General features: G+C 48.6%; 1 pseudogene; it reads right to left on the reverse strand.

Moving 5' to 3' along the window:
* Positions 1 to 5,447: 5,447 nt before the first annotated feature.
* LOC123058425 (uncharacterized) lies at positions 5,448 to 7,456 on the reverse strand (annotated as a pseudogene).
* Between the last annotated feature and the right edge of the window lie 16,386 nt (positions 7,457 to 23,842).

The raw sequence follows: 23,842 nt of genomic DNA on the forward strand, positions 1-23,842 counted from the left end.
TCTCGGGGAGTCACTACCTGCTAGGCTACGTCGAGGGATCGCTTCCCTGCCCACCCGCACTGGTAGACAGCGTGCACGGTCCGGTCTACAATCCGGCCCATCGCGTCTGGACGGGGCAGGACCAGGCGAACCTCTCCTCCATCCAGGGGTCGCTCTCGCCGGCAGTTGCCGGACTTGTTGTCTTCGCGAAGACGTCTCATGAGGCCTGGACCATCCTTGAGCGAACCTTTGCAGCGCAGTCCCAGGCTCGTGTCTCTGCACTCCGTCGTCAGCTTGGAGAGTGTCAGAAGCTTGACTCCACTGCCACTGAGTTCTACAACAAGGTCAAGGGCCTCGCCGACACATTGGCCTCCATTGGACAGCCCCTCACCGACTCCGAGTTCAACTCGTTTATTGTCAATGGTCTTGATGAGGAGTATGATGCCTTAGTCGAGATCATCAACGAGCGGGGCAACTCGACACCCATGCTGGCACACGAGGTTTTCTCTCGGCTCCTTCTCACTGAGCAACGGGTCGAGACACGCCGCTCCAGGGGCACTGGCTCCCTCTCGGCCAACGCCGCCACCAAGGGTGGCCGCTCTTCTTCATCACCCCGGTCTCCCTTGGGGCTGCCACCGTCGCCCGCCTCGGCCCCCCCACCTACTGCGACCTTACCGGGGGCTGGCGGTCCACGTGTGTGCCAGCTTTGTGGCCGCGATGGGCACTGGGCCTCCAAGTGTCATAAGCACTTCCAGCGAAGCTTCCTTGGTCTTGGCAATGACGGCAAAGATACACGCAACAATGCCCGTCAGGTCGCCATGGCTGATCGTCCCGTGCCGTAGAAGCAACAGGGACACACTCAGTCCTACTCCATCAATCCACACTGGTACATGGACTCTGGGGCGACAGAGCATCTGACCAGCGAGATGGGGAAGCTTCACACTCGTGAACCCTATCATGACTCCGACAAGATCCACACCGCCAATGGAGCAGGTATGCACATCTCTCATATTGGTCAAGCATCTCTTCTCACTAGACATGCCAATAGGAGTCTTCAGCTTCGCAATGTTCTTCGAGTTCCATCTGTGACCCGTAATCTTCTTTCAGTTCCTAAACTCACACGTGATAATAATGTGCTTTGTGAATTTCACCCTTTTGATCTTTTTATTAAGGATCGGGGCACGAGGGACATTCTTCTTAGTGGGCGGTTGTGCCAGGGCCTCTACCGTCTGGAGCATCCTGGCGTCGCCCGTGTTTTCAGTGGAGTTCGGGTCTCTCCGTCACAGTGGCATGCTCGTCTTGGTCACCCGGCCACACCTATTGTCCGTCATATTTTGCGTCGTGATGAGCTTCCTAGTTTGTCTAGTAATCAAGATGTAGCAGTGTGTGATGCTTGTCAGCAGGGGAAGAGTCATCAACTTCCTTTTTCGGAGTCTAGTCGTGAGGTGAAACATCCTTTAGAACTTGTGTTTTCAGATGTATGGGGTCCTGCTCAGACTTCTGTCAGTGGTCATAATTACTATATCAGTTTCGTTGATGCTTATAATCGCTTTACCTGGCTTTACCTTATTAAACGCAAATCTGATGTGTTTGATATTTTTGTTCAGTTTCAAAAACATGTTGAACGTCTTCTCAAGCACAAAATTGTTCATGTCCAGTCGGACTGGGGGGGGGGCGAGTATCGCAACCTCAACTCCTTCTCTCAGTCGCTTGGGATAGCTCATCGTTTAGCATGTCCACATACACATCAGCAGAATGGTTCAGTCGAACGTAAGCATCGTCATATTGTTGAAGCTGGTCTTACTCTTTTGGCCCATGCATCTGTTCCGTTTCGGTTTTGGAGTGATGCTTTCACCACTGCATGCTTTCTCATCAACCGTACTCCCACTCGTGTTTTAAACATGAAGACTCCCATTGAGGTTCTCCTTAATGAACAACCTGATTATACCTTTTTCAAGGTATTTGGGTGTGCTTGTTGGCCGCATCTTCGTCCATATAATAAGCGCAAGCTTGAGTTTCGTTCTAAGAAGTGTGTTTTTCTTGGCTATAGCTCTCTTCATAAAGGTTACAAATGTCTTCATGTTCCCACTAATCGTGTCTATATATCTCGGGACGTCGTGTTTGATGAGCATGTTTTTCCCTTTGCCAAACTTCCTGTGTCCACTGTCGAACCACCATCTCTGCATTCATCCTCTGTTGCTTCTGACCAATTTGATGATGTTGCATACTCTCCTTTGCTGTTACCTAACCATGGTGCAGGAACCGGACGTGGGGCTCGTTTGGAGCTGTTGGAGGATTCACCATCATCATCGCCGCCTTCTGATGGGCACGTCGATCGCCCTATGTTGCATGGCATCGATTCGCGTGCCCATGCATGGTCACCCGAAGAGCCCGTCGCGCCGAGCATCTCCACTGCTCGGTCCGCTACGCCAGCGACCGCCGAGTCTCCAGCGGCTCGGCCTTCTTCGCCAGCGGCCGCCGAGTCTTCAGCGGCTCGGCCTATCACGCCGTCTTCGCCCGCGGCTCGGCCCGTCACGTCGTCTTCGCCTGCAGCTCGGGTTCGCGACGCCGTCCTCACGTCGCCTTCATCCGCGGATCGGCCCGCGACACCGGCCCACCACGGCCCACTATGCCGGGCTCGCCATCGGCCCGGTCTGTGACGCCGGCGTCGCCAGCTGCTTCGTCTGCTCTGCCGGTTTCGCCGGTGGGCCGGCCTTCTTCGCTGACCGAGCCCGAGACTACTGTGTCTGGCTCCTCGTCACCGGCTGACTCGTCAACGTCGCCGTCCTCCAGCCCGTTGCAGGCTGCTCCGTCGACCTCGGTGGTTCCTGTGTCCCGACCACATACACGCAGTCGTAGTGGCATTTTCAAACCTAAGGAACGTAAGGATGGTACGGTTGCTTGGTTGGCTGCTTGTTTGGCTGCTGCTGTTGCGGATCCATCTTCTGAGCCTCGCTCATATCAGGCTGCCCTGCGCATTCCACATTGGCGAGAGGCTATGGAGCAGGAGTTTCATGCTCTCCTTCGTAACAAGACATGGACTCTCGTTCCTCCACCACCACGGGTAAATGTTATTGACTCAAAATGGGTATTCAAAGTGAAGAAGCATTCGGATGGATCTATTGAGCGTTACAAAGTGCGACTTGTTGCTCGCGGTTTTCGGCAGCGCCATGGTCTTGACTATGAGGACACCTTCAGTCCTGTCGTCAAGCCTACCACTATTCGGCTTCTTCTCTCCATTGCTGTTTCTCGTGGTTGGTCACTTCGTCAACTTGATGTGCAGAATGCTTTTCTACATGGATTTTTGGAGGAAGAGGTTTATATGAAACAGCCGCCTGGTTTCTCTGATCCTGATCGTCCTGACTATATCTGTCGTCTCTCCAAAGCACTATATGGTTTGAAGCAAGCTCCTCGTGCCTGGCATGCCCGCCTTGCCTCTGCCCTTCGTGCTCATGGGTTTGTGCCGTCCACTACTGACACTTCATTATTTCTTCTACAGAAGCCAGAAGTCACTATGTATCTTTTGGTATATGTCGATGATATTATCCTTGTCAGCTCTTCTCAGTATGCTGATGATGCTCTTGTCTGCTCTCTTGGTGCTGATTTTGCGGTCAAAGATCTTGGGAAGCTTCACTACTTTCTTGGAGTTGAGGTCACTTCTCGTGCTACTGGTCTTGTCCTTACGCAGAAGAAGTACTCCTTGGAGTTGTTACAAAGAGCGGGCATGCTGAAGTGCAAACCGACCACCACACCCATGTCGTCTACCGACAAGATAACAGCTGTTGATGGTGAGCTTTTGTCTCATGCGGATGCCACAGAGTACAGGAGCATTGTTGGTGGACTTCAGTACTTGACGATCACGAGACCAGATATCTCTTATGCTGTTAACAGGGTTTGTCAGTATCTTCAGGCTCCCAGGGATACTCATTGGGCTGCTGTTAAACGCATTCTTCGTTATGTTCAGTTCACCCTGACATTTGGTATGCATATTCGGCCGACTTCCTCTCGGGTCCTTTCGGCCTTCTCTGATGCAGATTGGGCTGGTAGCCCAAATGACAGGCGATCCACGGGGGGTTATGCAGTATTCTTTGACCCTAATTTGATCGCCTGGAGTGCTCGGAAACAGGCTACTGTGTCACGTAGCAGTACTGAAGCTGAGTACAAGGCTGTGTCTAATGCTACTGCAAAGATTATTTGGGTGCAGTCTTTGCTTCAGGAGTTGGGTTTGTCTCAACCACAGCCTCCTATTCTTTGGTGTGATAACATCGGTGCTACATACCTTTCTGCAAATCCAGTATTTCATGCCCGAACGAAACACATTGAAGTTGACTATCACTTTGTACGGGAACGTGTATCACAGAAGCAACTCCAGATCAAGTTTATCTCATCTAAGGATCAACTTGCAGACATCTTCACTAAGCCTTTACCTCTGCCACAGTTTGAGGCTTGTAGGCGCAATCTTACCCTTCTCAGTTCTTTAGAAAGTGGCTAAGATTGAGGGAGGGTGTTAGACTATGTATAGCTTCTGTACTTATGTACGTATATTGTACGTATTGTAACACATTCATTATATATAATGAGATAAGCCACCCCTAGAGGGTTGTGCTGGTTCCCCCAAATCTTATTGTCTTACACAAATCCTACGCCTCCAGGCCTCATCGACCTTTAGATTGTTGGTGGTGGTCAGGATCCAGTGCATGCGGGCTCATTGACGCCGGTTCCTACGCAGCCGGAGCAGAGCGTGGCAGTAGCTGGGAAAATCGAAGATTTTTATGAGGAAAGGGGGGAGCTTGGGGAGGCAGGTGAGCGGCAGCTGCGGCGGCAGAGCAGGAGGAAGCTGCGGTGAGGGAGCGGGGGAGCAGGGGAGCCGCGACGGCGGGGAGCAGGGCAGCTGCGGTGGGGGAGCGGGGAACCGACGGCGGCCGGGAGCAGCGCAGCTGGGGATTCTGTCGGAGGAGGACGACGAGGAGTGCGGGTTTGGTCGGGAGAAACTGGAGGGTTTTTTTGAAAAATTGCCCTCGCGACATGTTTTTCGGGACGGAGGGAGTAAATAAGTAGACGCGGCATTAGCCATGTCATGTAAAATATTATTTTATCAGCATTCTTCACGCAAGCATCCTAATGAGTTTACATATCCGATCAATGGCTAGCTTCTCCATAAAGCGATTCCCAAACCTGAGTGTGTTCTTTTATGAAACACAAATCTGAATCCTAAACATGTTCCAAATTTAACATATCCTTGGACTTATGGGCAGGAGACTGTACGTACTACCATGTCAAGGAAAGAAAGCGGCCATGAATTAACATTCTCCAGTCCATATAATAAATAAGTAAATGTTTGCGAATTATGAACAACTCACATTACGCTTTGTTTAACTTTCCTTGTTTAATTTCTCATAGTTATAGACATCCATTGCTCGGTTTCTGCATTTGCAGAATTAACAATTAAGAGCTCCGAAAGGTTCCACACAATAACCGGTTTGCTTTTTATTGATTCAAATCATACTCCCTCTCTTTTTCTATACAAGGCCATTTCATAATTTGGGTTTAACTTTGATCATCAGTATGAGCAACAAAATATGTGGTATATGGCAATGCTTTGTGTGGCATATAACATATATTTTGTTGCTCAAATCGATGGTCAGAGTTGGACCCAATTTACAAAGTGGCCTTGTATATAGAAAAATGGAGGGAGTAATTTACAGATAGGACGATGAACATAACTAGTATGCATTACATACAGCTAAATAAATGAAAAACAGCATGAGCAGTTTCCTTGGCTGTAGCTACACCCAGAAGGCCACGGGGGAGAAGGTTGAGAGTTGCTTAGACACGCGACAAGAGGTAGTGTTCCTGTCTTTGATTTTCAGATTTCCCTCACGATCGTAGCTGAGACGAAACGTGGTCATGTTAAGCACGCAGCCACAAGAGTCACCAAAAGCATCCTGGAACTCTAAACCATCGGCCGCCAGGCAATCAACAAGGAAAAACCTGGAGTTGACCATGTAGGTGAGAGTAGGCCCTCGCCCTCTAGCCAACTGATACCATGGGTTCCACATCTTGTGATCCTTGGCGATCTTCCATTTGGGCTGCTGCAATGTGCTGCTGCTACTGCTGAGGGAGGGAACTTGGCAGGAGCAGATGTAGCCATCTAGGTGTAGCCCAACCCATGCATCTAGCTCGGCGTCGAAGTAGCCTTCGAGTTCGAAAGGGAGCATCCAATCCCCATGGCGCCTCCACTCACAGTTCTTGGTGTCAAAGGAGAAGGTGCCAGCGATGACCTCGCTGGTGTATGAAGACACAAATATGGTGTGTCCGTCCGGGTGAAGGGCGTAGGATTTAATCTTTTCAGCCTTGGTGAAGGGAGCCGGCATGCTTTTCCAGGATCAGTCAGTGCTTGGGCACAAAGTGTCCATGTCGTCCTTGGTGGTGGTCAGGACGTGAAAGGACTGAGGCCGCCTCATGAAGTAGTAGGCGAACGCAAACAGCGCGTCGCCGGCGGTGAGAAAGTAGTTGGCCGCATCGAGGAGTGAATCAGGGAGGGGATTGCCCATGGCCAGAGCGGCAGTTTCCGTGTCGAAGACCACGGTGGCAGCATATTGGTTGCTGGTGGCTATGATGTTGCCGCCCAGTGCTGCAAAGTCCATGGGAAGGTCACGCGCAGGTGACACTAGCCGGACGACAGGCGGGTGGCTTAGGTCAGGGCTGCCAGCGTCAAGCTTGCGGATGGTGAAGCCCCTGTGCCAGTCGTCTAGAACCAGATAGAGGCTCTTGTGCTTGTTGCCGCTGCGGTCATGGCAGTTGGCCTCACCCTCCTCGCTCCGGCATCGTCGCTTAGACATCCTACAAACCGGAGGCAAAAGATCAGCGCAATCGATCTGGTCTTGTGGGCGTCGGGGCGGATCAAGACATATAGAGCTCATACCACGAAACCAAATCGCGGACGGGGAGGAGACAGGCGGGGCGGGGCGCGCGAGAGCGTTTGTGTAGACGGGAGCACGAGTCTGTTTCGGAGTCCGAGTTGGTTCCGGGGAGAAGACAGGCGGCGCCGGAGAACGGACCGGACCTCACCTCATCTCATCTCTCGCGAAACCCACGGGCTCCGTCTGATCCACACCGGAGGCCGCGCCCCATCGGCCACCACACAACCCACGACCTCATCCCCAGATCCAGGCGGAGCTGCTGCGCTCGTGGGAGGAGGCCGGCGCCGCACGGAGGCTCGCGGACCGGCCGGAGAGCTTGGCCGTTCCCATGGCGCACCGGCCGGAGAGCTTGGCTCCTCCCCGAGCTTTTTTTTTTTAGGGTAAAGCAAAGCTTTATAAATTAACGATGCACGGGCAAATCACCCGAAACACAAACAGCCACTGAGGGCGGTACAATAGAGTTTCAGCTAGCACTATCGTTTGACAAGCAACAACGATCAACTTTAGCTAGTTCGTGTGCTACAGAGTTTGCACTATGACGACATACCCTAATAGAGTATTGAAAGAACCACATTTTGAGCTGGAATTTAGTATCTTCAATGATGGCCGCATAAGGAGATGAGTCCACCTTGATAAAGTCAAGTGCTTCGGACAGGAGTTTTGAGTCTGTTTCAAAAATCACCCGGAGTGCACCAACCTCAGCTGCCATTGAGACAGCCTCAGACATGGCAGTAGCTTCCGCAGCAAAAGGGTTGGCAATATTCTCCTTCCGTCACGCACGGGCCAACATAACCTCCCCAGCATCATCCCGGATCATGTTGGAAATATGCCCTAGAGGCAATAATAAAATGGTTATTATTATATTTCCTTGTTCATGATAATTGTCTATTGTTCATGCTATAATTGTGTTATCCGGAAATCGTAATACATGTGTGAATACATAGACCACAACATGTCCCTAGTGAGCCTCTAGTTGACTAGCTCGTTGATCAATAGATGGTTACGGTTTCCTGACCATGGACATTGGATGTCATTGATAACGGGATCACATCATTAGAAAAATGATGTGATGGACAAGACCCAATCCTAAGCATAGCGCAAGATCGTGTAGTTCGTCTGCTGAAGCTATTCTAATGTCAAGTATCTTTTCCTTAGACCATGAGATTGTGCAACTCCCGGATACTGTAGGAATACTTTGGGTGTGCCAAACGTCACAACGTAACTGGGTGACTATAAAGGTGCACTACGGGTATCTCTGAAAGTGTCTGTTGGGTTGGCACGAATCGAGATTGGGATTTGTCACTCCGTATGACGGAGAGGTATCTCTGGGCCCACTCGGTAAGACATCATCGAAATGAGCTCAATGTGACTAAGGGTTGGTCACGGGATGATGTGTTACGCAACGAGTAAAGTGACTTGCCGGTAACGAGATTGAACGAGGTATTGGGATACCGACGATCGAATCTCGGGCAAGTAACGTACCGATTGACAAAGGGAATTGTATACGGGATTGCTTGAATCCTCGACATCGTGGTTCATCCGATGAGATCATCGTGGAACATGTGGGAGCCAACATGGGTATCCAGATCCCGCTGTTGATTATTGGCCGGAGAGTTGTCTCGGTCATGTCTGCATGGTTCCCGAACCCGTAGGGTCTACACACTTAAGGTTCGATGACGCTAGGGTTATTAGGAAGATTTGTATGTGATTACCGAATGTTGTTCGGAGTCCCGGATGAGATCCCGGACGTCACGAGGAGTTCCGGAATAGTCCGGAGGTGAAGATTTATATATGGGAAGTCATCATACGGTCACCGGAAATATTCGGGGATATACCGGTATTGTACCGGGACCACCAGAGGGGTTCCGGGGGTCCACCGGGAGGGTCCACCTGCCCCGGAGGGCCTTATGGGCTGTAGGTGGAAGGGAACCAGCCCCTAGTGGGCTGGGCGCCATTCCCCCTAGGGCCCATGCGCCTAGGGTTTGGGGGGAACCCTAAAGGGGGGCGCCCCCCTTGCTTGGGGGGCAAGCCCCCTCCCCCTTGGCCGCCGCCCCCCTCTAGATCTCATCTAGAGGGGCCGGCCCCCTTCCCCCTTCTCCCTATAAATAGAGGGGCGAGGGAGGGCTGCAGCACCACATCCAAGGCGCAGCCCCTCCCCTCCCCAACACCTCTCCTCCTCCGTGTGAGCTTGGCGAAGCCCTGCCGGAGAACTGCCACTCCATCACCACCACGCCGTCGTGCTGCTGTTGGAGCCTTCTTCCTCAACCTCTCCCTCCTCCTTGCTGGATCAAGGCGCGGGAGACGTCACCGGGCTGCACGTGTGTTGAACGCGGAGGCATCGTCGTTCGGTGCTTAGATCGGATTCGGCCGCGATCTGAATCGCTACGTGTACGACTCCTCCAACCGCGTTCTTGCAACGCTTCCGACTCGCGATCTTCAAGGGTATGATGATGCACTCCCCTCTCGTTGCTAGTTACTCCATAGATTGATCTTGGTGATGCGTAGAAATTTTTTTAATTTCTGCAACGATCACCAACAGTGGCATCATGAGCTAGGTCTATGCGTAGTTTCTATGCACGAGTAGAACACAAGTTGTTGTGGGCGTCGATTTTGTCAATTTACTTGCCGTTACTAGTCTTATCTTGATTCGGCGGCATCGTGGGATGAGCGGCCCCGACCGACCTTACACGTACGCTTACGTGAGACTGGTTCCACCGACTGACATGCACTAGTTGCATAAGGTGGCTAGCGGGTGTCTGTCTCTCCCACTTTAGTCGGATCGGATTCGATGAAAAGGGTCCTTATGAAGGGTAAATAGAAATTGGCATATCACGTTGTGGTTTTGGCATAGGTAAGAAACGTTCTTGCTAGAAACCTATAGCAGCCACGTAAAAACTTGCAACAACAATTAGAGGACGTCTAACTTGTTTTTGCAGCATATGCCGTGTGATGTGATATGGCCAAAAGGATGTGATGAATGATATATGTGATGTATGAGATTGATCATGTTCTTGTAATAGGAATCACGACTTGCATGTCGATGAGTATGACAACCGGCAGGAGCCATAGGAGTTGTCTTAATTTATTTATGACCTGCGTGTCAACATAAACGTCATGTAATTACTTTACTTTATTGCTAACCGTTAGCCATAGTAGTAGAAGTAATAGTTGGCGAGACAACTTCATGAAGACACGATGATGGAGATCATGATGATGGAGGTCATGGTGTCATGCCGGTGACAATGATGATCATGGCGCCCCGAAGATGGAGATCAAAAGGAGCAAAATGATATTGGCCATATCATGTCACTATTTGATTGCATGTGATGTTTATCATGTTTTACATCTTATTTGCTTAGAACGACGGTAGCATAAATAAGATGATCCCTCGCAATAATTTCAAGAAAGTGTTCCCCCTAACTGTGCACCGTTGCTAAGGTCCGTTGTTCCGAAGCACCACGTGATGATCGGGTGTGATAGGTTCTAACGTTCGCATACAACGGGTGTAAGCCAGATTTACACACGCAATACACTTAGGTTGACTTGACGAGCCTAGCATGTACAGACATGGCCTCGGAACACGGAAGACCGAAAGGTCGAACATGAGTCGTATAGAAGATACGATCAACATGAAGATGTTCACCGATGATGACTAGTCCGTCTCACGTGATGATCGGACACGGCCTAGTTGAATCGGATCATGTATCACTTAGATGACTAGAGGGATGTCTATCTGAGTGGGAGTTCATTAAATAATTTGATTAGATGAACTTAATTATCATGAACATAGTCTAAAATTCTTTGCAATATGTCTTGTAGATCAAATGGCCCACGCTAATGTTGCCCTCAACTTCAACGCGTTCCTAGAGAAAACCAAGCTGAAAGACGATGGCAGCAACTACACGGACTGGGTCCGTAACCTGAGGATTATCCTCATAGCTGCCAGGAAAGCATATGTCCTTGATGCACCGCTAGGTGAAGCACCTGTTTTCCCAGCAGAACAAGACGTTATGAACGCTTGGCAGACGCGTAGTGATGATTACTCCCTGGTTCAGTGCGGCATGCTTTACAGCTTAGAACCGGGGCTCCAAAAGCGTTTTGAGCAACACGGAGCATATGAGATGTTCCAAGAGCTGAAAATGGTTTTCCAAGCTCATGCCCGGGTCGAGAGATATGAAGTCTCCGACAAGTTCTACAGTTGTAAGATGGAGGAGAATAGTTCCGTCAGCGAGCACATACTCAAAATGTCTGGGTTGCACAACCGCTTGTCTCAGCTGGGAGTTAATCTCCCGGATGATGCGGTCGTTGACAGAATCCTTCAGTCGCTCCCACCTAGCTACAAGAGCTTTGTGATGAACTTCAATATGCAGGGGATGGAAAAGACCATTCCTGAGGTATATTCAATGCTGAAATCAGCGGAGGTGGAAATCAAAAAGGAACATCAAGTGTTGATGGTGAATAAAACCACTAAGTTCAAGAAAGGCAAGGGTAAAAAGAACTTCAAGAAGGACGGCAAGGGAGTTGCCGCGCCCGGTAAGCAAGCTGCCGGGAAGAAGCCAAAGAATGGACCCAAGCCTGAGACTGAGTGCTTTTATTGCAAGGGAAACGGTCACTGGAAGCGGAACTGCCCCAAGTACTTAGCGGATAAGAAGGCCGGCAATGCCAAAGGTATATGTGATATACATGTTATTGATGTGTACCTAACCAGCGCTCGTAGTAGCTCCTGGGTATTTGATACCGGTGCAGTTGCTCATATTTGTAACTCAAAACAGGAACTGCGGAATAAACGGAGACTGGCGAAGGACGAGGTGACGATGCGCGTCGGGAATGGTTCCAAGGTCGATGTGATCGCCGTCGGCACGCTACCTCTACATTTACCTACGGGATTAGTTTTAAACCTCAATAATTGTTATTTAGTACCAGCTTTGAGCATGAACATTGTATCTGGATCTCGTTTAATGCGAGATGGCTACTCATTTAAATCTGAGAATAATGGTTGTTCTATTTATATGAGAGACATGTTTTATGGTCATGCCCCGCTGGTCAATGGTTTATTCTTATTTAATCTCGAACGTGATGTTACACATATTCATAGTGTGAATGCCAAAAGATGTAAGGTTGATAATGATAGTCCCACATACTTGTGGCACTGCCGCCTTGGTCACATTGGTGTCAAACGCATGAAGAAACTCCATGCAGATGGACTTTTGGAGTCTCTTGATTATGAATCATTTGACACGTGCGAACCATGCCTCATGGGCAAAATGACCAAGACTCCGTTCTCCGGAACAATGGAGCGAGCAACCAACTTATTGGAAATCATACATACTGATGTGTGCGGTCCAATGAGTGTTGAGGCTCGCGGTGGCTATCGTTATGTTCTCACCCTCACTGATGACTTGAGTAGATATGGGTATGTCTACTTAATGAAACACAAGTCTGAGACCTTTGAAAAGTTCAAGGAATTTCAGAGTGAGGTTGAGAATCAACGTGACAGGAAAATCAAGTTCTTACGATCAGATCGTGGGGGAGAATATTTGAGTCACGAATTTGGCACGCACTTAAGGAAATACGGAATTGTTTCACAACTCACACCGCCTGGAACACCTCAGCGTAATGGTGTGTCCAAACATCGTAATCGCACTCTGTTAGATATGGTACGATCTATGATGTCTCTTACCGATCTACCGCTGTCATTTTGGGGTTATGCTATTGAGACTGCCGCATTCACTTTAAATAGGGCTCCGTTGAAATCCGTTGAGACGACACCGTATGAATTGTGGTTTGGTAAGAAACCTAAGCTGTCATTTCTGAAAGTTTGGGGATGCGATGCTTATGTCAAGAAACTTCAACCTGAAAAGCTCGAACCCAAATCGGAAAAATGCGTCTTCATAGGATACCCTAAAGAAACTATTGGGTATACCTTCTACCTCAGATCCGAAGGCAAGATCTTTGTTGCCAAGAATGGATCCTTTCTAGAGAAAGAGTTTCTCTCAAAAGAAGTAAGTGGGAGGAAAGTAGAACTTGATGAAGTATTGCCTCTTGAACCGGAGAGTGGCGCAGCTCAAGAAAATGTTCCTGAGGTGCCTGCACCGACTAGAGAGGAAGTTAATGATGATGATCATGAAACTTCAGATCAAGTTGCTACTGAACTTCGTAGGTCCACAAGGACACGTTCCGCACCAGAGTGGTACGGCAACCCTGTCCTGGAAATCATGTTGTTAGACAATGGTGAACCTTCGAACTATGAAGAAGCGATGGCGGGCCCAGATTCCGACAAATGGCTGGAAGCCATGAAATCCGAGATAGGATCCATGTATGAAAACGAAGTATGGACTTTGACTGACTTGCCCGATGATCGGCGAGCCATAGAAAATAAATGGATCTTTAAGAAGAAGACAGACGCGGATGGTAATGTGACCATCTATAAGGCTCGGCTTGTCGCTAAGGGTTATCGACAAGTTCAAGGGGTTGACTACGATGAGACTTTCTCACCCGTAGCGAAGCTGAAGTCCGTCCGAATCATGTTAGCAATTGCCGCATTCTATGATTATGAGATATGGCAAATGGACGTCAAAACGGCATTCCTTAATGGTTTCCTTAAGGAAGAATTGTATATGATGCAGCCGGAAGGTTTTGCCGATCCTAAGAATGCTGACAAGGTGTGCAAGCTCCAACGCTCAATCTATGGGCTGGTGCAAGCCTCTCGGAGTTGGAACATTCGATTTGATGAGATGATCAAAGCGTTTGGGTTTACACAGACTTATGGAGAAGTATGTGTTTACAAGAAAGTGAGTGGGAACTCTGTAGCATTTCTCATATTATATGTGGATGACATACTATTGATGGGAAATGATATAGAATTCTAAGCATAAAGGCCTACTTGAACAAGTGTTTTTCAATGAAGGACCTTGGAGAAGCTGCTTATATATTAGGCATCAAGATCTATAGAGATAGATTGAGACGCCTCATTGGTCTTTCACAAAGTACGTACCTTGACAAGATATTGAAAAAGTTCAATATGGATCAGTCCAAGAAGGGGTTCTTGCCTGTATTGCAAGGTATGAGATTGAGCACGGCTCAATGCCCAACCATGGCAGAAGATAGAGAAAAGATGAGTGTCGTCCCCTATGCCTCAGCCATAGGGTCTATTATGTATGCCATGCTGTGTACCGGACCTGATGTAAACCTTGCCATGAGTTTGGTAGGAAGGTACCAAAGTAATCCCGGCATGGAACACTGGACAGCGGTCAAGAATATCTTGAAGTACCTGAAAAGGACTAAGGATATGTTTCTCGTTTATGGAGGTGACGAAGAGCTCGTCGTAAAGGATTACGTCGATGCTAGCTTCGACACAGATCTGGATGACTCCAAGTCACAAACCGGATACGTGTATATTTTGAATGGTGGGGCAGTCAACTAGTGTAGTTGCAAGCAAAGCGTCGTGGCGGGATCTACATGTGAAGCGGAGTACATGGCAGCCTCGGATGCAGCACAAGAAGCAATCTGGATGAAGGAGTTCATTACCGACCTAGGAGTTATTCCCAATGTGTTGGGCCCGATGACTCTCTTCTGTGACAACACTGGAGCTATTGCCCTTGCCAAGGAGCCCAGGTTTCACAGGAACACCAGGCATATCAAGCGTCGCTTCAACTCCATTCGTGAAAATATTCAAAATGGAGACATAGATATTTGTAAAGTGCATACGGACCTGAATGTTGCAGATCCGTTGACTAAACCTCTTCCTCAGGCAAAACATGATCAACACCAGAACTCTATGGGTGTTCGATTCATCACAATGTAACTAGATTATTGACTCTAGTGCAAGTGGGAGACTATTGGAAATATGCCTTAGAGGCAATAATAAAATGGTTATTATTATATTTCCTTGTTCATGATAATTGTCTATTGTTCATGCTATAATTGTGTTATCCGGAAATCGTAATACATTTGTGAATACATAGACCACAACATGTCCCTAGTGAGCCTCTAGTTGACTAGCTCGTTGATCAATAGATGGTTACGGTTTCCTGACCATGGACATTGGATGTCATTGATAACGAGATCACATCATTAGGAAAATGATGTGATGGACAAGACCCAATCCTAAGCATAGCGCAAGATCGTGTAGTTCGTCTGCTAAAGCTATTCTAATGTCAAGTATCTTTTCCTTAGACCATGAGATTGTGCAACTCCCGGATACTGTAGGAATACTTTGGGTGTGCGAAACGTCACAACGTAACTGGGTGACTATAAAGGTGCACTATGGGTATCTCTGAAAGTGTCTGTTGGGCTTGCACGAACCGAGACTGGGATTTGTCACTCCGTATGACGGAGAGGTATCTCTGGGCCCACTCGGTAAGACATCATCGAAATGAGCTCAATGTGACTAAGGGTTGGTCACGGGATGATGTGTTACGCAATGAGTAAAGTGACTTGTCGGTAACGAGATTGAACAAGGTATTGGGATACCGACGATCGAATCTCGGGCAAGTAACATACCGATTGACAAAGGGAATTGTATACGAGATTGCTTGAATCCTCGACATCGTGGTTCATCCGATGAGATCATCGTGGAACATGTGGGAGCCAACATGGGTATCCAGATCCCGCTGTTGGTTATTGGCCGGAGAGTTGTCTCGGTCATGTCTGCATGGTTCCCGAACCCGTAGGGTCTACACACTTAAGGTTCGATGACGCTAGGGTTATTAGGAAGATTTGCATGTGATTACTGAATGTTGTTCGGAGTCCCGGATGAGATCTCAGACGTCACGAGGAGTTCCGGAATAGTCCGGAGGTGAAGATTTATATATGGGAAGTCATCATACGGTCATCGGAAATATTCAGGGATATACCAGTATTGTACCGGGACCACCGGAGGGGTTCCGGCGGTCCACCTGCTCCAGAGGGCCTTATGGGCTGTAGGTGGAAGGAAACCAGCCCCTAGTGGGTTGGGCGCCATTCCCCCCTAGGGCCCATGCGCCTAGGGTTTGGGGGGAACCCTAAAGGGGGCGTCCCCTTGCTTGGGGGGCAAGCCCCCTCCCCCTTGGCCGTCGCCCCCCTCTAGATCTCATCTAGAGGGGCCGACCCCGCTTCCCCCTTCTCCCTATAAATAGAGGGGCGAGGGGAGGGCTGCAACTCCACATCCAAGGCGCAGCCCCTCCACTCCCCAACACCTCTCCTCCTCCGCGTGAGCTTGGCGAAGCCCTACCGGAGAACTGCCACTCCGTCACCACCACGTCGTCGTGCTGCTGTTGGAGCCTTCTTCCTCAACCTCTCCCTCCTCCTTGCTGGATCAAGGCGTGGGAGACGTCAACGGGCTGCACATGTGTTGAATGCGGAGGCACCGTTGTTCGGCGCTTAGATTGGATTCGGCCGCGATCTAAATCGCTACGTGTACGACTCCTCCAACCGCGTTCTTGCAACGCTTCCGACTCGCGATCTTCAAGGGTATGAAGATGCACTCCCCTCTCATTGCTAGTTACTCCATAGATTGATCTTGGTGATGCGTAGATTTTTTTTAATTTCTACAACAATCACCAACAGATCACTGTGCCCCATGTTACAAAAGATTCGCCCGGGGTATAGGCTCCATCCAGGTTGATTTTTACCGTATCCTGCGCCAGGGGCTGCCATTTGCAGTCTGGTTTTTGTTTGGCCTTTGCACCAAAGAGTTGCATATATTGATGTGTGTTGCTAAGAACACGCCGGACCACCTCAGTCACAGGAGTTGGTAGCTCGCCCTCTCTTACCTTGTTCATGTGGTTCCACCAGTGCCACCGGAGTGTGAGAATCTGTACTCTCATTTGTTCATTTAGCGTCCACAGGAAGTCCTGCATTGCATGCACTGATGTGAATTGTTCAAGCTCCATTTTGGTTCTTTCCAAGCTCATGGCTCGCCAGGCTATCTTGACCTCTTTGCATTTGATGAAGAGATGTGCACCATCCTCATCTGCTAGGCCGCACAAGAGACACTTCGTGGATTCAAGTTTAACTCCTCTCCGGGCAAGATTTGTCCGCATCGCAAGAGACTCATGTTTGATCCTCCAGGTGAACATTTGGATCTTGTGCGGTGTTGGTAGTTTCCAAATCCTCTTCCAGGACATATCATCACATCGATCCAGGTTGGCGACCGCCGTGTTGCTGTTACCCGGGGCACCGCCACGTCCTTGCTTCTCCAGTTGGACCTGCAACTTGTAGGCGTTCCGAAATGAATGTTGCCCCTTACTGTCAAAGTGCCAAGCCGTGAAGTCTTCAACACCCTCCTGGAGCGGGATCTGTAGGATATGGCGTGCGTCGTCCGGCCAGAATGATGCATTGACAAGTTCTTCATCCCATGCACCTGTGATTGGGCTGATGAGCTCGCTGACCTGTGTTAGCAGGCTCTGTCCACGTGGGGTGATAACCTGCCGCGACCAAGCTCGAGGGATCCATGGGTCGGTCCATATCTTCACCGATGAGCCATCCCCTATTCTCCTAATGTACCCCTGTTTAACTAGGTCGAGGCCTTTCGGTATGCTTCTCCAGTGCAAGAGATTCCCTCCCTCGGCACCGCCTCCAGGATACTATAGTACGGGAAGTAATGAGCTTTCAGAATTCTGCAACAGAGGTTGTCGGGGTTTTGAAGGAGGCACCACCCTTGTCTGGACAACATAGCGATGTTAAAATTTTGCATGTCACGAAAGCCCAACCCTCCCATTGCTTTTGGTCTCATCGGAGTCTCCCAGCTTAACCAGTGCATTGTATTCTCCTTGTCCTGATAGCTCCACCAAAACTTCCCTAGTAACGTGTTCAGCTCCTGGCAAAAGGTTTTCGTGAGATCGAAACATGACATGGCAAAGGTCGGGATGGCCTGCCCCACAACCTTTGCCAGAGTCACCTTCCCACTCTTTGCCAAAAGTCTTTCCTGCCAACCATGGACACGACCACACAAGCACTTTTTGATGTATGCAAATGTGCGTCGCCGGGATCGACCAACATGTACAGGCAGCCCCAAGTAGTGATCATTCCATTCCTCACTCATGATTTGCACCTCAGCCTTCACCTGATGTTTAGTGTGTTCATCCGTGTTAGGGGAGAACATGATAGCAGACTTCTCTGTATTGATGCATTGGCCAGAATAGTTCTCATAGAGTTCAAGGATGTCATGGAGAGCAGCGGCTTCCTCCTGCTTGGCCTTTAGCAAAATCACTGAGTCATCGGCGAACAATAGGTGTGACACGCTAGGCGCAGTTTGGCAGATTTTGACTCCACTGATTCGTCCATGTTCCTCGGCATCATTCAACAATGCAGACAAGCCCTCGGCACAAATCACACAGAGGTAAGGGGAAAGGGGGTCCCCCTGCCTCAATCCCCGGGTCGGCACAAATTGTTCCGTGAGAACTCCATTCACCTTGATCTGATAACGCACAGTTGTGACACACTTCATTATGAGAGTTACCCACCTCCTGCGAAAGCCTAGTTTTATTAGCATTGCCTCAAGAAAACTCCACTCGACGCGGTCATATGCCTTGCTCATGTCCGCTTTTATCACAGCAATACCATCTAGACCCCCTCTTTTATTCCTCAAGTAATGTGTGACCTCATAAGCAATCAAAACATTGCCTGTGATAAGACGTCCCGAAATGAACGTACTTTGGTTTTTAGAGATGATGTCTGGTAGTACAACTTTCAGTCGGTTTGCCAGCACCTTGGAGACGAGTTTGTATAGGACATTGCACAAACTTATGGGACGCAAGTCCTTGATCCTTCTCGGGTCCTTGACTTTAGGTATAAGTACCACGAGAGTATCATTCCAGCCTTCCGGAATATCACCACCATTGAGCACTCCCAACACTTCTTCAACAATATAGTCCCCCATAAAATGCCAATGTCTCTTGAACACTATAGCCGGCATCCCATCCGGACCCGGCTCTTTTAGGTCCCCAATGTGATCTAGTGCCGCCTTCACCTCCTCTCGGGTAAAGGCGGCATCCAGGGCATTAAGCATTGTAGTAGTGACACGCGGCTGCACCTTGTCGATAAGTTCATCGGCCCGGTTGCCCGCAGTGGGCGTGAAAAGATCCTGAAAATAAGATCAGACATAGTTAGTTAAATCTTCCTCCGCCACCACTGAACCATCCTCCCTCCCCAGCTCCTTGATCTTATTAGCTTTCTTCCTCACAGACACCATCATATGGAAGAAACGAGTGTTCCTATCCCCTTCCAAAAGCCACCACACATGAGCCCTTTGCTTCCACATAGTATTCTTCTTCTCCTCTAGATCATCCACCAAACACCTAAGGTTGGCTTCCTCCTCAATCTTCTCATGGGACACCGTATCCTTCATACATCACTCCAAATCAGCTTTGGCCTTCCTTAGTCTGTCTTCCAGTTTGCCAACTACCTCCTTGTACCACTTCCTCATCTTCCCGGCTATCTCCTTCAAAGCATGTGCTACTCCACCCTCCCTGCTCGCCCAACTTCTCTCCCACGCCTCCCTGATCACCTCCTCACACCCATCTTCCTGTAACCATCTGGCCTCAAACCGAAAGCCTCGGTCCCCTCCTCTCCAACTTCTATCACTCCCCCTCGTGTTGACAATTATGGGCCGATGATCAGAGTGTCTCGGCATCCCATTGATGACCACGTACTCCGGGAACTTTTCTCGCCAAGATCTACTAGCAGTCGCCTGATCCAGCCTTTCATAGATGTATGTACTCAGTTCCTTGCTATGGTTCCTCCACATAAAGATGTCACCCTCGAAGCCCAAATCATCCAATTCACAAAACTCCAACACCTCCCGGAAACCATCCATCATGCCCTGAGAACGGTCCGCTCCACCCACCTTCTCTATACCAGATAGGATTTCATTGAAATCTCAAGACATAGCCACGGTCGGTCCTGTTGATGCTTCTGCTTGAGAAGTCGAAGGGTTCTCCATGTTTCTTTCTTCCTCTCTGTAGCTGACTCCCCATAAACACCTGTCAAATGCCATGTTGAGCCGTCCTCTTCCTTCATGTCCACGTCAATATGCCTCCTCCCATACGAACGAAGTGATACATCGAGCCCTCGCTGCTAGAACATTGCAACTCCCAGACTTCTACCCACCGGGTTCCAGGCGGATAAGTTAGCGAGCCCTAACTTTGACCGGAATCGATCCAACTCCTTCTCTGTGAGCCTCGTCTCCGCCAAAAATAGCACATCGGGATCCTCCGCCTTCCCCAGCTCGATGAGAGATCGAACTGCCGGGCCGTTCCCAAGCCCCCGACAGTTCCAACTGATGATTTTCATTGTGTCCGGCGGGGCTGCTCGGACAACCCGGCCGATATCTTGTCATCATCGTTGTTGTTAGCTGCTCCCTCCTTGCTTTCGACTGCTGCCACTACCTTCTCCACCAGCTTCCCTCTCTTTGCATCCTCCTCCATCCCTGCCTCATCCTCCTCATGGCATCTCTTCTTTCCCAGTACATGATCGCTGCTTTGACCTGCATCCCTGTTGCTTTCATTCTTCCTTGGAATCCGATGGAACGCCCCCCCCTTCTTAGGGTTTTGGTTTTCGCCCGCCCCAACCTTGCCTTCAGCGGATGCACGTGACTGTGTTACTTGACCCTTCTTCTTTTCCTCGACTTTCTCCTTAGGGAGCGACACCTGCGATTTCTCCTTCGACTTGACATGCTGCTCAAGCAAGGCCACTTCTTTCCCATGGGTCGTGTTATCGCATGTGACCGGGACCTGTGCAGCAGCCTCATTCATATTCAACTTCCTCGGCTTACCACCATGTGCAGGATTGTTAGTTATCAGCTTTGCAGGACTCATGACTTCCTCCTCTCCTTCAGCCCTGCCTCCCTTTCCATCAGCCTCTCAAGCGCCCTCCTTTCTCCAATATAAGCTATTGCTACCACTTCCACTCCCCGATCTTCCTCCCGATATATTGTGCCCATATTGCCGAATACCTCCTGCACTACCCCCTCCTGTAACATCCCAAATTTTCAATTTGGAATGTTATACATAGATCATCCATGCATATCATGTTTTATTGCTTTTCCGTTCCGTAATCCTCGAAATCCTAAGCAGCTCAAGGACCCTCGGAGAGAGTTGGGGATTTCCCGGTCTTCATATTTGATTCTTTTATCAAATAATGAAACGAGGATTTTAATTTCAATAATTTTTCTCTCCGAAAAATATTTCATATTAAATCAAATGAGTGGAGATAATATGACTTCTCCAAAATAAATGAAATATTGGAGGAAAAATATTAAAATCATTTATTGGATTTTTATTTGATTTTATTTGCATTGGAAAAATTGCATGTTTTTCAAAATTGCATTTTAGGGCCAAGAAAATGTTCAACTCGTCCTAAATATTTTATTTAGACGGTGAAAATTTGTTTTGGCATTTTTAGCTTTTTATTTATTTTTTTAGGATTTTATTTTGGTCGGCGAAGTTTTTTTTAAAAAAGTTCCGTGCCGACTAGGCCTAAGGCCTAGCCGCGCCAGGCCACGCCGCCGCCTCCCCGCGCGCGATCGCCGCCGCCAACTCGGACAGAGTCCGAGCCGGACTCCGCCTCCGCCGCTCGCGCCGCCTGCCGCTCGCGCGACCGCTGCCTGCCGCCCGCGCCGCCGCCGCACCCCGCCGCCCCGCGAGCCACCGCCGCCTGCCACCCACGCCGTCGCCGCACCCCGCCGACCCGCGAGCCGCCGCCAAGCCCTCGCCAGAGGTAGCCGCCGGTTCCAACCGCCGGTTTTTCTAAAAAAAATTGTTCGTTTTTTTTGAAAACCCTAGTTTTGTTTTTTAATAAATAGACCGGTTTTTCTCCGGTTTATTTATTTAGCGAGTGTTCGCTCGTTCGTTCGTTTTAACGAATGTGTTCTTCGTTTAGATCCAGATAACGAACATTCGTTTGTTAATCTGTTCTCGTTTTTCTTTTTATCGGATTTATCCCGCGATTTTTCTGATTGCAAATTCTGATCCGATCTTAGTTTCTGTTTATCTTTTCGCTCGTTTATCTGAATCAGGCGATTCAAGCACCTGGAGTTTCATCTCGAAACCCTCTTTCCGGTTAATCAACTCAAACAAGTTTTGTTACTGTAAAATTTGACCTAGTTTCAGATTAGTAAACAAAGCTTCTTTCTTTCGCCGTTTGACTTTCGTTGCTTCGTTTGACTTGATTCTTTTTGCGTACCGGAGTTCTTAAGTTAAACTTTCTGGTCAACCTCTCTTATTTGAGTTTTGCTTGTGCATCATTGCTTGTTACTTATGTACGTTATTTTTTGCTTGCAATAGAGTTCCCGGAGTGCGAAGCGTGTTACTACGAGTCTCTAGGATTCGCGGATCATCAGCAAGGCAAGTAACACTTTGATCATATCCCATTATTACCCAGTTTTTATGCATTAGTTCCAATCCTCAAACATTGCATGACTAGGATGTCATTAACTTGTGGGTTGGGAAGTAGTTGTTGAGGTAGAACCTATTGCCCTGTTATATTCAAACCCTTGGGAGTTACTTCTACGTATTGCTTATATTGCCATGATATGCTCGTAGACGTGGTTTGGGTTTGAGTGAAATTCATGGCAGATGTGAGATTGTTAATTAATGGTTCAACTTAAGGTGGCAACTTAATCAAACAACTGGGTGGATTGAGGCACCTGGGGAACCCAGTGTTGTCTGTTTTTTTGGAAATCCCGGGGTACCTGTGTGATCTTCCTGTGGACCGCCACCCAGGCTCAAAGGGAACTGAGATGATTCATGCTAGAAACTTCCGTGTGCAGCCACAAGCTATTATGGGCTCTAGCATAGTTGAGTAAGTTACGTGAAGCTCTTGAAGAGGTAGATCACCAGGTAGTGGGTTTTGTAGGTTTGGTATGGTCTACCCGGAGTAGAGAGTTAACGTTTCTGAAAGACTGTGTCTCGGTCATCCGTTTCTCAAACACCATGTAGTGCGAGAAATCCAACGGAGGCGATCGAGTCTTGTGGGGAAAAGTGTGCAAACCTTTGCAGAGTGTACAATCTAATCATGGTTAGCCGTGTCCCCGGTTATGGACAATTCTTGAGTATCTAGTACTTGGGTTATCACATGTATCTCACCATGTTTAATTATGTAACATCCAAATTTTCAATTTGGAATGTTATACATTAGATCATCATTGCATATCATATTTTATTTTTGCTTTTGGTTTGATCCTAGGAATTTCTACGCAACTCAAGGACCCACGGAGAGAGTTGGGGAATTCATTATTTTCATATTTGAGCTTTCTCAAATTTTGACAATAGGATCATTTGATTTTAATTATTTTATCATCAATTATTTCTATTACAAAAATATGAGAGAGGGAATAAAATGACTTTCCCAAAATTAATAATAAAATCAAATAAGATTTTATTTCGGAGTTTTCGTTATTTTATTTGAATTTAGGAAAAATGTGCGTTTTTAAAAATAGCATTTAGGCCCCAAATAAATGTTCACCTTGTGCGGCTTGATTTTAGAAGCCCGGGAAAATTTATTTCAGGATTTTTGGAGTCCGTTTAGTATTTCTTTTTATTTTTCTTCTGTGCGTAATTATTAAAAAAAAGGTAACCGACCTAACCGGGTCGTGTCCGCCCGGGACTCTGGCCCGGCAGGCTTTATAAGCCGGGGCGCCCGAGGCCGAAGCCAGCCCAGCCGCCACCACCAAACCCTAGCCGCGCTGCCAGCGCCGCACGCCTCCACCGCCGCCGCCCGCCGCCTCGCCGACCCGCCGCTCGAGGTCGCCTCCAAATCCGTGCCGCCGTTTTTTTCTTCGAAAAACCGTTCGGTTTTTCCATCGGTTTCTCGTCGGTTTTTTAGTTTCGGTTTTTTTAAATAGATCGGGTTTTCCGATTTATTTATTTAGCGAGCGTTCGTTCGTTCGTTTGTTCTAGCGAACGTTCATCGTTTTTCTTTTTCTCGGATTAAATCCATGATTTTTCTGATCGCGATTTCTG

The sequence above is a fragment of the Triticum aestivum genome, chromosome 3A, assembly GCF_018294505.1.
Source record: "Triticum aestivum cultivar Chinese Spring chromosome 3A, IWGSC CS RefSeq v2.1, whole genome shotgun sequence".
Lineage (NCBI taxonomy): Eukaryota > Viridiplantae > Streptophyta > Magnoliopsida > Poales > Poaceae > Triticum > Triticum aestivum.